At 33.9% G+C, this 15077-nt stretch overlaps 1 non-coding gene across 1 annotated transcript; it reads left to right on the top strand.

Moving 5' to 3' along the window:
• The first annotated feature begins 14677 nt into the window (after window positions 1-14677).
• Trnaa-ugc (transfer RNA alanine (anticodon UGC)) lies at window positions 14678-14753 on the top strand. Its single transcript has one exon. It is a non-coding gene; the product is annotated as a tRNA-Ala (tRNA).
• The last annotated feature ends 324 nt before the right edge of the window (window positions 14754-15077 follow it).

Below are 15077 nucleotides of genomic sequence, written 5' to 3'. Positions count from 1 at the left end.
AAACAAAAAAGAGTTAGTTTGTAGTTTGACTTTAATTCAACGTTGAATTGTATTGCTGGGGTTTCTATAGGATCTCTGCTGTGCTTTGATTCTATTTTCACCCTCTTCTGGTCAATCTTGTTCCTGATTAATTGTCATTAGGCTGATGACACCATTTTATTTCTTAACCCACACTTCTCTTGTCTTCCAGACATACTTATTACTTCTTTTCAGAAAACTCCATTTCCTTGTCTACAAAACCATGAAACTTCATATTCAAAAGTGAGATCATCATATTTTCACCAAAATCTGCCTCACTATTCAGTGTTTCTCTCTCAGTGAAGGGCCCCACTATCCAATTAGTAGCTCAAGCCAAATAGCAGGGAAGTATTTTTTATTTCTATTTTGATTCACCCTCCCTGTTTAACTAATTACCAAATATTTACATTTTAATTTTTGCATGAATTTATTTGCTAGTCATCACTTTTACTGGCAACTCCAAAGTCCAGCCTAAAGTTAATGCTCATTTAAATGAATTATTGCAATTAAATTTATACTACTCTTCCTCCATCTGGTTCTGTCCCCCCCCCCATTTTTCACAATTCATGTTAAAAGTGGGTTTCTTTCACGAATAAACCAAAATATTTCCATTGGCCTGATCAAAATGTTAGTAACTTTTCCAAAGTAATAAACCTCTAAATCCTAAAATTAGTTTTCTTTTATCATTCTCTGTCCATTGCTTATTCCACTAAATACCACTTCTGCCAGTCTCTCCAATTATAATGTTTATTACAATTCCTGAATGTATGTTTTTTTTTTCCTTTTAGTCTTTAATACGTACTACTCCTTTTTCTTGGGAAAATGTCCCTCACTCTGTCCCATTTCCTCATCTCCATTCATCCATCCTCCAGTTCAGTTCTTGTATCTCATTCCTTCTCAACTTCTATGTCTCATTTTAGATGTCACTTCATCTGAAGGACTTTTTTGGGGTTTTGGTTTTGTGCTAAAAGTATATACTTTGTTTTTTGTTGACCATCATATGTTGTACTTTTCCCTTCATGGCAATTTAAATATTCATTTATTTTCTCTGGATTCACTGAAGGCAAGAAATGTATCTACTCCTTTTTATTTCTTGTTGTAGCCTCACTCAGCCCAGTGCCTTGCCTAGAGTACATACTAAAATAATGAAACTGTTTGTATTGAAATATCTCTATTGCAAGATGAGTAATGAGTTATTAAGAGTAAAGTATAAGTTGTTATAACAAAGAAATCTCACATATTCAGTAGCATAGATAAGTAAGTGTACTGCTCTTTATCATAACTGTGTAAACATTGCAGACTGGTAGGAAAATGATTCAGTTATCTAAGTATTTTCCACCATTTTTCTGTGCTATACACTAGGAAAGTAGTACCTTAACACTTGGTCTCAGATTCTTCCACTGATTCTTTAACTATTGAAACAGAAAAAGATGAAACTAAGGAGACATGACAACTATAATATTCCACCTGTATGTGTGTGGAATACATCGTAAGAACCCTAGTGGATACTTGGAACTATGGATAATACTTAACCCTATATATAGTATGTTTTTCCCCCATGTATGTAAACTTATGATAAAGTTTAAGAATTAGGCACAGTGACAGACCAACAATAATAGCTAATAAGAAAATAGAAAAATAATAATATATTGTAACAAAATTACCAGATTCTTATGCCTTGAGTCCATAATTACGTAAAATAAAGGTTACCTGAATAAAGCATTGAAATACCATGACTATCCATCAGATAACCAAGAAGACTGGTTATTGATTAATGGGCAGGTGGTATATATAGCATGCATACACTGAACAAAAGGATGGCTCATGCCCTGGATGGAACAGAATAGCACAATGAAATATTTCATTACCTTACTCAGAATGGCAGCAATATAAAACTTATGAAGTGTTTATTTCTGGAATTTTCCATGTAATTTTATCAGCCCCACATTGACTGCAGTTAACTAAAACTGCGGAAAGTGAAATATGGATAAGGGAATGTTACTTTAATGTAGCATGGTATCCTGAATGGAATTCTTCAAATTTATTTTAAAAATACATTAGTTGAAAGATTGTCATTGTATTACATTATTGTGAAAATTTCTTTAACATTTAATGTAACAGAATAGGAATGTATATACAAGACAATTCAAACTCCTTGAGAAAATAAAAGAGAAAAGGAGCAGGGCACAAGTGCAGGGGATCTATTTTATATGGAACTGTTTTCTTTGGAACACATGTAAAGATGGCATATGTGAATTATCCAGGCATTGGTGTGGAATTAATAGTGGAATGATGGTATTATTCTTACTTTATCACAACATTTTCTCAATGACTTCTTGCTGATGTTATCAGTAGAAAAGTAAGGAAAATATTACAGAATTTCCAAGAGAAGAAAAAGTACATAACTGATATATTGCAGAATGGAAACATGAACTTAGTTAGAAAAGTTAAATTTATAACCTTGAAAAGTATTTGTGGGCTAACCTTTGGAGTATAAATGTGTGGGTGAATTGAATTAAATATCAAAGCATTAAAAATATCCTTAATCAAAATAATAATGTCCATTATTTATTATTTATCTTGGCATCATCATCTTTCTATATTATTTAATGATTTTCTGTAATGTACCAGTTATTTTATCTCTGTTTACTTGTTGTATGCATGTATCCTTACAAATTTTTACATGTGAATAATGTAAGAAAATGGTACACAGGCATTTATATCTTTGTAAGGACAGAACACATGTACTATGACAATTCTTTTAGGTTGTCTATGTAAGTGAAGTTAAATTGAGACATTCATTTTGAAAATAATTCATTTGGCATACGCCTTAAAAATCTTATTTAAAAAAAAGGATGATGTCCAAATGATTTTCAGAAAATAGCAGTCATTAAGGAAGTATACTTTGAAGTGTCAGACAATTTTAGTTAGCAACTGTATCTAAGAAGGTAACCGACTGTCATTACTTATTGTCAAAAAGGAACATTCATTGACATTGCTGAAATAAACTCTGTTAATATTTTTCTCTTGTTACTATGTTTTCAACTGGGCATTTTCAGCAATGTCCACTGATGAAGGCTAATGTATAATTTTGAAATTAATTGTTCCAAGCAATATTTGGATTTCCTTTAATAAGAATAAAAAAAGTGAGAGCCAGATAAAGTCATTTTCTCACCAGGAAGATTACTTAGTTTATAACCATAAAAACCATTAGATGACAAGTCAACAAATTTTACTATTTGTGGTTTCCAAAATTCATTGCCAGATTGAGAAAAATCTATGTGAATTACCTTAGTATGAAATGCCAGAAAGAAATTTTCTATTCTATGAATAACATTAGCAAGTAGAGAAAAAGGAAGATATCGTGTGATTAAATATAATCTCAACATTAATATAGACAAGTATTAATGTGACTATAAAATATTTATTTGCTTCCTTTTAATTGTAGGGTTCAACATGTTTTTTTTACCTTGAATGCTTCTGTCTTGCTTCATTTGGAAGTCATTTACCTTTCATTTTATTCATCTTTTCCCAAATGTATACCTTTAAGATATATTTTAGACATATAACAAATTGCCCCTTAAATAGTTAGCCTTGTCAAACTGATAGACAGGTAGGAAAAAAATTGCTCACTTCTAAAGGTCCATTTACTTATTAATGACAGCATAGGTTACTATATTTTATCTGTATGAATTACTTCATCCAAGGTAGAGAGCCTGATGGAGAGAAGTGGAATGAAAAGTAGGCTTTTGAAATGCCATTTTATGAACCTCTATATGACTTAAATTCCATTTGTTATAGAAATGGTTTTGAAATATATAACATTTGCTTTGGAAAGTGCTTGGAAGGAAACAAAACACCAGATCCAATATGCATATTTCATGTGGTTACACATGGAACATTACTGGAAAACCTGTTTGACTATTTATTACCTATGACACTTGGGCAAGACACTTCATTTTCTGGATTCTTAATTTTCTAACTCTATAATTAGGGTTAAGAATGACTATAAATAATATTATTTTTTAAAAAATTAGTTGTAAATGGACACAATACCTTTATTTTATTTATTTGTTTTTATATGGTGCTAAGGATCAAACCCAGTGCCTCACATGTGCCAGGCAAGCACTCTACCACTGAGCCACAACTCTAGCCCTAAATAGTATTATTTTAGGGTTAAACTATATATAGTAGTTTGAGAAGCAAGCACAGTTGGCATTAAACAATTGGTAGTTAATAATATCATCAAAAATGGAACAATTATTGGGTGATGTTTGTCAAATCAAGTTATCCAAAGGACAATATTATAAATAGCCAAGAGTTCCTAAATAGCCTCATTCTCTTCATGATGAAGCATAAAATTTTATATATTACAACAAATGTTTAAATATTTGTCTTCATGCTTTGTTACTAATTTATATTTGCATAATCACTGTGACTAATTGGTACATTGTCAAATATTTAGAAATTACTGACTACATTTCTAATAACACCCTCCTTGTACACAGGCCACATAACATATCAATAATCATGGGTGTGCCTTTCTGGTCAGTGCATCAGCATGATTAATATGTTACAAATGAACCATTCAAGTGAAAAAATAATCTAGATTATAAGCAGTCTCCCAAAATTTACTCCAAATCCTGAGCAGCCACTATTTCATAATATAACAAGATTATCTGATTTTGTCACATAACTTCTTAAATCCCTTCAATAATTCTCACTGATTTTATGAATGTGATACCCAAATTCTGAAGGCTTAGACTCAAGCGGTCTTCTCATAGATTCAATATTAACCACATTGTCTTTCTTCCCATCCCTCAAAATCATGTTCCCTGATGCCACAGAGATTTTCACACACTGTTCTCTCTGACATGTTCTTCTTAGTTTCTTGTCACCTAGCTCTCTCATAATCACCTTCCAAAATTAACTTAGGCATTATTTTGTTAGAGATACTTAAGCAGATAGTCTACCACACTCAACTCTACAATTTTTCACATTTATATTACCAAGCTCCTTTACTTCAACTACAAAAATAAGGCATACGTAACAATTCATTTCCATTAAATAAGATACACACACACACACACACACAATTTAACAGGTTTCTAAATTTTTAGATAGAAGGTCTATATCTGATACAATTTGTTGAGCTTGGGATGTAGCTCAGTGGTATGACACTTGCCTAGCATAAGCAAGAACTTGACTTTAAACCAAACACAAACAACAACAACAAAAACAAAACAAAAAACATGCACCTGGGACAGTGTGTTAAGGTGTGTTTGATCTATTTAAATATACTCATTCTCTATACTACTTTAGAAAACAAAATCTATATTTAAGAATATTAATGTTAACATACCACTGACCAATCTTATCTCAAAGGTATCTATCCAAGATACATAAAAGCATATGTCCACATAAATATTTGAATAACCTGTCTATGTACTGGTGAATGTAGACAAAATGTTGCATATCTATATAATAGAATACTTACTATTCAGTAGTAAGAGGGGCTGAAGTACTGATATATGCAACAACTTGAATAAACCTCAAAAACATTATAAGTGAAAAAATTCAGATATAAGAGACCACATATTGTAAAATTCCACTTGTACAAGTGCCCAGAAAAGGCAAATTTACAGAGACAGGATTAGATTAGTGGTTTCCTAGTGCAAGGGATTATATGAGAATCAGTACAAAGTGGGCATACAATAACTCCTTTGGGGGATTAGAAGACTATAAAACTAGTTTCTAGTGATAATTACAGTTTCTTAAAGTTACTAAAAATCACTGAATACTTATGAAAATCAGAGAAAACAAGTTAGGGGAAAACAATTGGAATAATTTAATATTTACAACATTTTGTACATCAGGCACAGAGTATTAAAGTTAATAAACTTAGCTAATAGCAAATTTTGAAAATAATTTCACTGTTCATATGTGCATATCAACTTTGCTTCAATATATAAATTTCAGATGAAAACAAATGTTGCCTTGTCAAACTGACTCTCAATTTAATCCTATATTTTAAATGAGTTTCTTATATAAACCAACTGTGGAAGATACAAAGTAATTAGCCATTATCATTGCCTTGAAGAAGAAAAGATAAAATATATATTCACTTAACTACAATATAAAATAATATATAATTGGTACCAGGAGAGTGGCTGAGCATTTAATTTTCTTTCAGATTTCCAAATATTCCAGCTAAGACTAAATTGGAGAAACTCTGTTTGAACTTAAGCCTTGAATGCATACATACATATGTACACAGTATGTATATTCAATTATTCATTCATATACAAATAACTCTGTTTACTTATTAAACATATACATGCTACTCTCAACAAAACTCTCATAAGTGACCTTAATATCAACATAGGTAACTCTTTAACTTGGATCCTTTTTTTCTGTACTTTTCCTTTTATGAGCTTATCTTTAGCTAATCATTCCATGATCAAACACTTACTTTTACATGTATGTGCTTATTCATTCTTGAATAATATAAGTTTCAAGCATTTCATTTTTTGAATAGGACTCCCTCCAGTACCCTGACTTCAAAATATCTTTGAACTTAGAAGAACCAGCAATCTATTAATGCAATTAGGTCTGTATGTGCTTGCCACTCCTTCAAAATGCTCTACAATATACTTACATTCCACTATACTCAGATTAGATTGCACAACATACCATTATAATAAATCTTGAATGTTCCCTCTATTTAATTCTTTCTTGAATTTTTTTATTGGGGTTGCCTGAAATCTTGATCTATAACCATTTGAGGTAGAAGCAGAAATACGGTAATGTTGATGGAGATTTGGAATGGACTGGAAGTAGTCACTGAAATAAGTACAGGGATTATAGTAACTAAGAAGGAGAAAAGTATTTGAATCAGCTGGTACAGTGATTGAGAAATATCATATAAAATGGACCATAAAATCAATAAATGGGAAAAAAATTAAACTAACATTTATCAAAAGAAGGAACACAAATAGTAAACAAATACATGAAAAAAATGTTTAACATATCTGGCAATCCAGGAAATGCAAATCAAAACTGCTCTGGCACTTCATCTCATTCCAGTTGGTAATTATCAGGAATACAAATGATAATAAATTTTGGTGAAAGTGTGAGGAAAAAGATACACTTATACATTGTTGATGGGACTGGAAGTTAGTACAACTACTCTGGATAGCAGTCTCAAAAAACTAGGAATGGAGGGCTGGAGCTGTGGCTCAGTGGTAGAGCACTCACCTGGCAAGTTTGAGGCACTGGGTTCAATCCTCAGCACCACATAAAAATAAAATAAAGTTATTGTGTCCACCTACAATTTAAAAAAATACATAAAAAATGTTAAAAAAAAAACTAGGAATGGAACTACCATATGACCCAGCTATTCCACTCCTCCATATAAATCCAAAAGAACTAAAATCACCATACTATATTGGTACAGCCACATCAATATTTATAGTAGTGTAACTCAAAATAGCCAAGATATGGAGCCAGTCCAGGTGTCTGTAACCAACTAAGAAAATGTGGTATATATACACAATGGAGTATTACTCAGCCATAAAGAATAATATTATAAAATTTTCTGGTAAATTGGTGGAACTGGAAAACATGCTAAGTGAAATAAAACATACTCAGAAAGTCAAGGGTTGAAAGTTTTCTCTCATATGCAGAAGCTAAAGTAAGTGGGGGAAAGAGAGTGGTCAGATATCATAAACTTGATAGGGTATATCAATAGAGTAGAAGAAGGAGATTGAGAGGGAGGGAGGTGACATGGGAAAGTGGAGGAAATACAGAATGAATTTGACAAAATTATGCTATATGCATACATAAATACATATGGTGAATTCCTCTTTTATGTATATCTATAAAGCACCAGTTAAAAATAAATAAATAAATGAGTGAAAGGTAAGCCAGTAGAGTAGAGCAAGGGGAAAGGGGAAATGAAGAAGGGAAAGGAAAGGTGGTATCAGAGACTGAAATGGAGTAAACTAAATTCCATGTTTCTATGACTATGTCAAAATGAACCCAAATATTATATACAACCATAATGCACTAATTAAAACAAAAAAATTGATTCTGCTACATAAGTTGAGAAATAAAAGCACATTTGAAGAGCCAACAAATCAAGGATTAAAATTCCTGGTTTAGTTTCAAATTTATACTGTTAATAATATAGTATTCTAATATGATCATTTTGGTTTCTACTTGTTTCCCCAGTAGTAGAACAAAATATATAGGTTCTAGATTTTATATATATATATATTATCTAAAAACACCTCAGAAGAGTTGCCATTTAAATAATTCCCTAAAATTTTAGAAGTTAACTAAATATTTTGTTTCTTGACATCTAGTATGCAGCCAACAATGAGTTGGTTCCATCTGCTTTAATGTTGTGCCACATAATGAATGTCACTCAGTGACAACTTAATTCTGTTGTACTGATTATCTCAAATCTGAATTCTATGGCAATGCAGACTCTCTCTTTTACCTTTATATGCCTGATACAATGTATAATTACAATTGACATTAGCCTAATCCATTCTCTACTTAATGAGCTAAACTAATATTCAACCTATAATGGTAAGGAATTCAGCTCATTTTAACTTTTCTTCACTCTGACATGATTTTATTTTCATAGCATCACCTAGCTTGATGTATTACCACCCTTCTGTCCATTCTGGCACATACTCTAAATCAATTCATTTCATAAATTCATGAGTTGAAGTCAATGGCATTTGACCTGGAAATAAACATGTTATGATTACTAAACCACAAGAAGAGAACTGATAATTTGAATTTCAGTATTTGTATTATAATGCACAAAAAGAACATTTTTATAACAATGATTTACCTTTAGATGAAAGATATTCTGAGATGGTTGAAACAGGTTAACTTTAATATTGATAGCAAAACTAATAAATGATTATTCTGTGACTTCTGTAGTAAAATTAAAATAACAAGCAATAAATAATATCTTGAAATGGATCTATTTTTTTTTCTGGGTGCACACATTGGTCTTATGAAATGTAACTCTGATAGATAAAAAGAATATCAGAAACTGGTTACATAGCAAGCATCCCAGTTGTTGAAGTGAATGCAAAGAATGTTTATTAATGAACATGCAAAATGTATAAAGTAAGGCACCAATTATGCTGATATATATGTATATATGTGTTTGTGCATGTACAAAAATTTATTTGCTATTTCAATTAAATGTTGAGGTAGTTTTTCAGTTAGGCCTTTCATTTTTTATTTTGAAATAGTTTCTCACTAAGTTGCTTAGGGCCTCACTAACTTGCTGAGGCTGGCTTTGAACTTGAGATCCTCCTGCCTCAGTCTCCCAAGCCACTGGGAGTACAGGTGTGTGTCACCACACCAGGTAGGATAATACATTCCTATGTAGAATTCAGGATAATATTATGAAAGATGAAGAAATTCATATGAAATAACAGAAAAGTTTATATAATAAATGGGTAGGCAATATATTAGTTTTAATAAAATACTTAACCATATAGAAATCTGTCACTGTAGTTTACTTCAGATAATGAACATTCAGAAGAACCTTCATACAAAATTCTTTTATGAATTGTTATGAAAAAACTACTTGAAGGAACTAGAGAATGGCCAAAATTAAACAAAAATTTGAGGAGAATGAAGTGTTAGGAGTAAAATTCCTGAGTAATTTGGTTTCTTTTTTTTTCTCTTTTCAGTTTTTTTTTTTTTTTTGAGAAAAAGGAAAAAGAAGTGTTATTGCTTTGCTAGCAAAGGAAAAACAAAGGGGACTCCTTTCCCAGAGGCTGTGATTCTGCCCATCAGCAAGAACAGGGGGCTTGTGAAGAGGTGATTTAATAGCTACATTCCACTGTTCTCTGTTGGAGTTGTAATTCACTTATTAATTTGGGAGACAGTCATTTTTGAGATCTTCTGGTACCATTCCCAAGTCTGGATTACTTCCTTCCTATGGTGGGAATGTACTCAAAAACAGATAACTCTGCCTAGGATGGGAAAGAAAAGTAATACTATTTCCTGAGATTAGAGAGGGGGAGAGTTTAGGGAGGAACAGGGAGAGAGGAAGAGAAAGAAATATGTCCATTTTAAAAATCAGTTGTAGTGATAGACAATCAAGGGCTATACTGAAAGCATAAAGTGGACAATTGTTAGATTTCTCCACTGTCAATTTCTACATTCCATTTCTATGGAAAAATGGGCAACAATATCACCAAGCTACTTCCTGCTGGAAAGGGGTGAGTTTTGGGAAAGTAACCCAAAGTCCTTGTTGTCTATCACAGGGGACATGGACAGTTAAGGGTATTCAGCATCAGAGCAGTTCAGAGGCCCACAGTGACAGATGGCGGGTGATTGGACAAGGCATACACAGGGCAAGGATCATGCTGAGACAATAAACAAGACAGCAAAGCATTACTTTTTTTGTAAACAGCACTTAGTATTTCAGCCACTCTCTGAAAACCATGAAGACAGTAACTCATGTGAATAAAAAACGAATCAAGTTTAGCAATGTAGGAGGATAGGAAAATTTGTAAGTCTTTGAGATCAGGCTAAAATTAATTCAGAACAAACTTGTGATTCTAGAGTACTTTGTGTTCATTTTTATTAGGCAGTGACACACAAGAACTTTTCCTTTACAGACTTCAGCTTTACTTACGGTAGGGCTGATACAAGTGTACATCTTAAGTTACATTTTAAAAAAATTGTTTTTTTCTTTTAAATGTCCATATAGGACTGTGAGTAGGCTATACTCTCATGCCAGGTGTTTAAGACCAAGTTGGTCAAAACTAACTTTGTTCCTATCTACTCTTAAGGGTCAGTTGAGATTCCTTAGACATCACTCTTGAGGATATGTGTGAAGCCCCTTGGCTCCTTTAGTTTTCCTCTACCAATGGTGCCATCTTCCAGGATGGGTCAGGGTCTTATTAACCATACAAGGCTTCTCTTGATGGTTCAGGGACATTTGCCTCTCCAGTGACCCTCCCCTATGCATAATGTTCACTGGTTGGCTTCCTGTTCTCTAGAGTCCTCTCAATCTCCCTGATCTGCAGATTGGGTGAGTTACCCTAATTCCTTTAAAACTTAGTTTCCCTAAGTAATAAAATCTAACAGATACAAGAAAATTATCTTGATAGATAAGAACAGATCAACGTTTCAAACTTTGATTTATATCAGTATGTTAACATTCATATAACTTTGTGTTAATTATAGACAATTTAATCACAAACATGAAATTTTGGAGATTTACCTACCACAAACCTTCTGTGACTTACTTAGATATTCACAGCTTGCTTACATCCTTTGTTTTGTCCTCTTTTATCTTGGAATTTAGCACAAGTATATTATTTTGCCAGAAAATATACTTTCATTTCCTTTTACCTTCTATTTTCCATACTAAAATATATTTCCATAGCTGAAACTTTCTTTTATCTTTTTTAGTTTCAACCCTTTCTTAAATTCATTTCATGAATGTTATCTGTGCTTTTGATATACAACAAATTTCATCCCATGAGAGGACTTGACAATCCAACATATACAAATATGGTGCCTTAATCGTTTTTCTGCCAGGTTACATTCAAGGGGTTGGAGCACAGGATATCTGTGAGCTGACCTGTCTCTCTTATCATTATTTACAATGTCATCAACTTTATGTGAGTTTCCCACTGTCAATTGTACCCAGAGTCTCCTTTTGGGCCTTTCTCATATACTAGGGCACATTGATATGCAATGGAGGAGGCCCTTTTCATCCATTTTTTAGGCTTCCTTGAAGATCCCTTTGCAGAGGCTGATACAAAACATGGGTTGGCCTTAGTTTCTTGTCTTTTTCTTTTCTGCATGCAGTTGTTTATTTTGCCCTTCTCCTGAGGCATTCAGTTTCATAGGATATTATTATATGAAGAATTGCTTTGCCCCAGTGATGAATATCCCCTGGCCAAATGGGTTGTCCTGTCATATCTTAAAAGGGAATACTATTACTGCCCCCAGGTGATAAACTAACAGTGCTAAAACCCACTCTCACATCCTTTGTGGCCAGCAGCCTCCACCTCACAGGGGCAAATGAGGCTAGAAGGCAGAATAGAGGACAGATTCTCTTTGGCCATTTCTCTATAGCCCAGGCAGCTTTTCTGGGATTTTTTTTCCAGCTTAGGGGTACTGTTCTTGACCCACAGTGAGATGATCTGTGGCTTCCTGAGGCAGGCTGAGAAACAGTGCTGCAACTGCTAGCACTGGGTTTAAAAGATTTTAATCTTGGGTCTGGGGTTGTAGCTCAGTGGTAGAGCATTTTCATAGCATGTGTGGGGCACTTGGTTCAATTCTCAGCACCACATTAAAATAAATGAATAAAATAAAGATCCATCAATGTCTAAAATTAAAAATTTTTAAATCTTTTTTTTAACCCTTTCTTCTGGTGTCCTGCTGTACTTGTACACCAGAGGCAGCGCCTTTTGGAAACTTTAACTTAGTTCTTGACTATTGAGACCCTTTATCATGCAACTGCATCAATGCATGTACATATAGAATCTCTTTCATATACTTTACCCCTGACAGACCAACTTCAAGATTGTCTAATAATCCAGAAAATTCAACAGATTGTGTTACAGTAAACCCTCTTTAAAGGTGGCTCATTCAGCCAATATCTCTCTGCTCATGAGACAACCTGTAAGAACCAAGCGGCATGGCCCATGTCTTAAAGGGCCAGTAACGAGGGGAAAAAAAAAAAAACAGACCAGAGAGGATCACTAAAACCAGGGCTGACAGATGGGAACCTTTAAAACAAGACAGACTTGCATATACAAAATTTCTTATTCAAAAGCCAGATCATTACAGTAAAACAACATTATCTCAGACAGGCTTATGCTTATAGGTGGCCTTTCAACTTACTTTACCTCTGACAGACCAACTATAATTGCAAGATTGTACAAAAGAGAAACACAGAGAGAGACAATCAGAGAGGAGCCCCAGAACCATGTCTAACAGATGGGAACCTTGAAATTGACCAGCCAAGATCATTACCAAGAGATTACCTATAGAATCAATGCAGTACTGGTCATGTCTTAAAAGGGGCAGGAAGTAACAGATACAAACAAAACAGACAACCAGAGGGAATTCCCAAACCCAAGGCCAACAAACAGATGAAAACCTAGAACACACTAGAGGGAGTAAATATTCGTAGGTTCTCAAGTCCTTTTTAACCATGACTTCTACACCAGTGGCACCACAAAGAAGGCCCAGAAGTTCCCACAAAGAGGAATCAGATGTGTGGATTCAAGGGTCTTGGTGTGCACACTGGGGACTTACCAGATAGCCAAGGTTGTCGTGAATTTACTGAGTTCAGTTTCCTTTTTCTCAAAGTGGACCATGATAGAACAACCTCTAGCAATCAGGAAGAGAAGGTGGGAGTTCCCTATAGCAAAAGGAGCTTTGGCAGCTACTAGGATAGTTCCTCAGTCCCTCCCTCTACTCATAGGAATAACTCCTCCAGTTTGACCTGAGGCAAACTCACCCTGTCTCCTAACTCTCCACCAGTTGGCTCCCAACAATTTCACCAGCCATCTTGCATCCTCAGCATGGAAGTGGGGTTCCTTGGAGATCTAAGCCTGCCTAAAAAAGTTGAAGTGGGGCTGCTCTTGACTCTCCCCTAATTCACCAATGTGTTGCCAAAAACTTTGTCTTTGTCCCCAATGCCAATCTAATAATGAGGATATGGTTTTGAGAAAAAGGAAAAAAGAAGTTTTATTGCTTTGGTAGCAAAGGAGAAACATGGGGGGGGGGGCTCCTGTCCCAGAGGCTATCATTCTATAAGGTTTTTTTTTTTTGAAGAGAAGGAGGGGGGGAGAGAGAGAGATAATCTTTTTTGTAGATGGAAACAACACAATGCCTTTTTTAAAAAAATGTGGTGCTGAGAATCGAACCCGGGTCGCGTCCGTGCTAGGCAAGCACTCTACCCCTAAGCCACAATCCCAGTCCTATAAGGTTTCTTGATGAAGGGATTTCCCCAATTTTTGTGAGGATTCTAGGACTACAAGGGAATATTGCAGTTATCCTGTCTTTAGGAGTCAGAAGACAGAGTTTGGAGGTTCCAAAATAGCTGAAAAGCAACAGGGAAATCCTAGGAGTGAGGAACATAAGGAGGATTCCCAACATATATATAGACATTCTGCCTATATTCTTGAATAGTCCCTGAAGTTGTCATGAATTGGGGAACATAAAACAACTGGAAGGTTGAAAGAATTAAATAGTTTCAGTTGCTGCCCATCTTGAAAGTGGGGGATGAAGAGTGTGGTATGGGCTGGAATAGAGTTGGGATTTGACTTATTCACATTAACTTCTAGTTAGGACAAAATTAAGAAAGATAACAGAATTAAGAATTTCTCTATCTCATCCACAATGTACACTCTATAGTAAAATATCATTAATTATGCATGGAAACAGAAATTTGGTTCATACTCAAGAGACAAATCCTACACGTATATAGCAAAAAGCTACAGTTAACATTATGCTTAATGAGGAAATATTAATATTTTCGCTTAATATTGGGAAGAAGGCAGAGTCTTATCTGTCTTTAATGCATACTGAACTCACTGAGTTTGTGGGGGAAAGGAAATAAAAGATAAAGAATAGAAAAGTAAAACTGAGGGGTAGGGATATAGCTCAGTTGGTAAAGTGTTTGCCTTGCATGCACAAGGCCCTGGGTTCAATCCCCAGCACCACCAAAAAAATAAAAAAGTAAAATTGTATTAAATCATGGATGTCATGATTATTTAAGTAGAAAACCTTAGGGAATCCATTTAACAAATATTACAAAAAGTAAGTTATTTTAACAAAATCACAAGATACAGTGTCACTATACAAATATAATTTGTGCCTTTACACACTAGCAATGAAAAAAAATTAAGTAAATTTACAATAACAGAGCTACTTAAAATACTCATAACTTAATAAAATATATTTGAGATACCTACCACAAAAATAACAAAACATAGAGAAGAAAAATTAATGAAGACTTTAATAAATAAAAAGAGCTTTCACATCTATGG

Source organism: Marmota monax, unplaced genomic scaffold, assembly GCF_021218885.2.
Source record: "Marmota monax isolate L192 unplaced genomic scaffold, Marmota_monax_Labrador192_F-V1.1 WCK01_AAM20220418_F8-fsc00075, whole genome shotgun sequence".
NCBI lineage: Eukaryota > Metazoa > Chordata > Mammalia > Rodentia > Sciuridae > Marmota > Marmota monax.
Note: the sequence above shows the minus strand (reverse complement) of the source record. Positions and strands in the feature narration are given on the sequence as shown.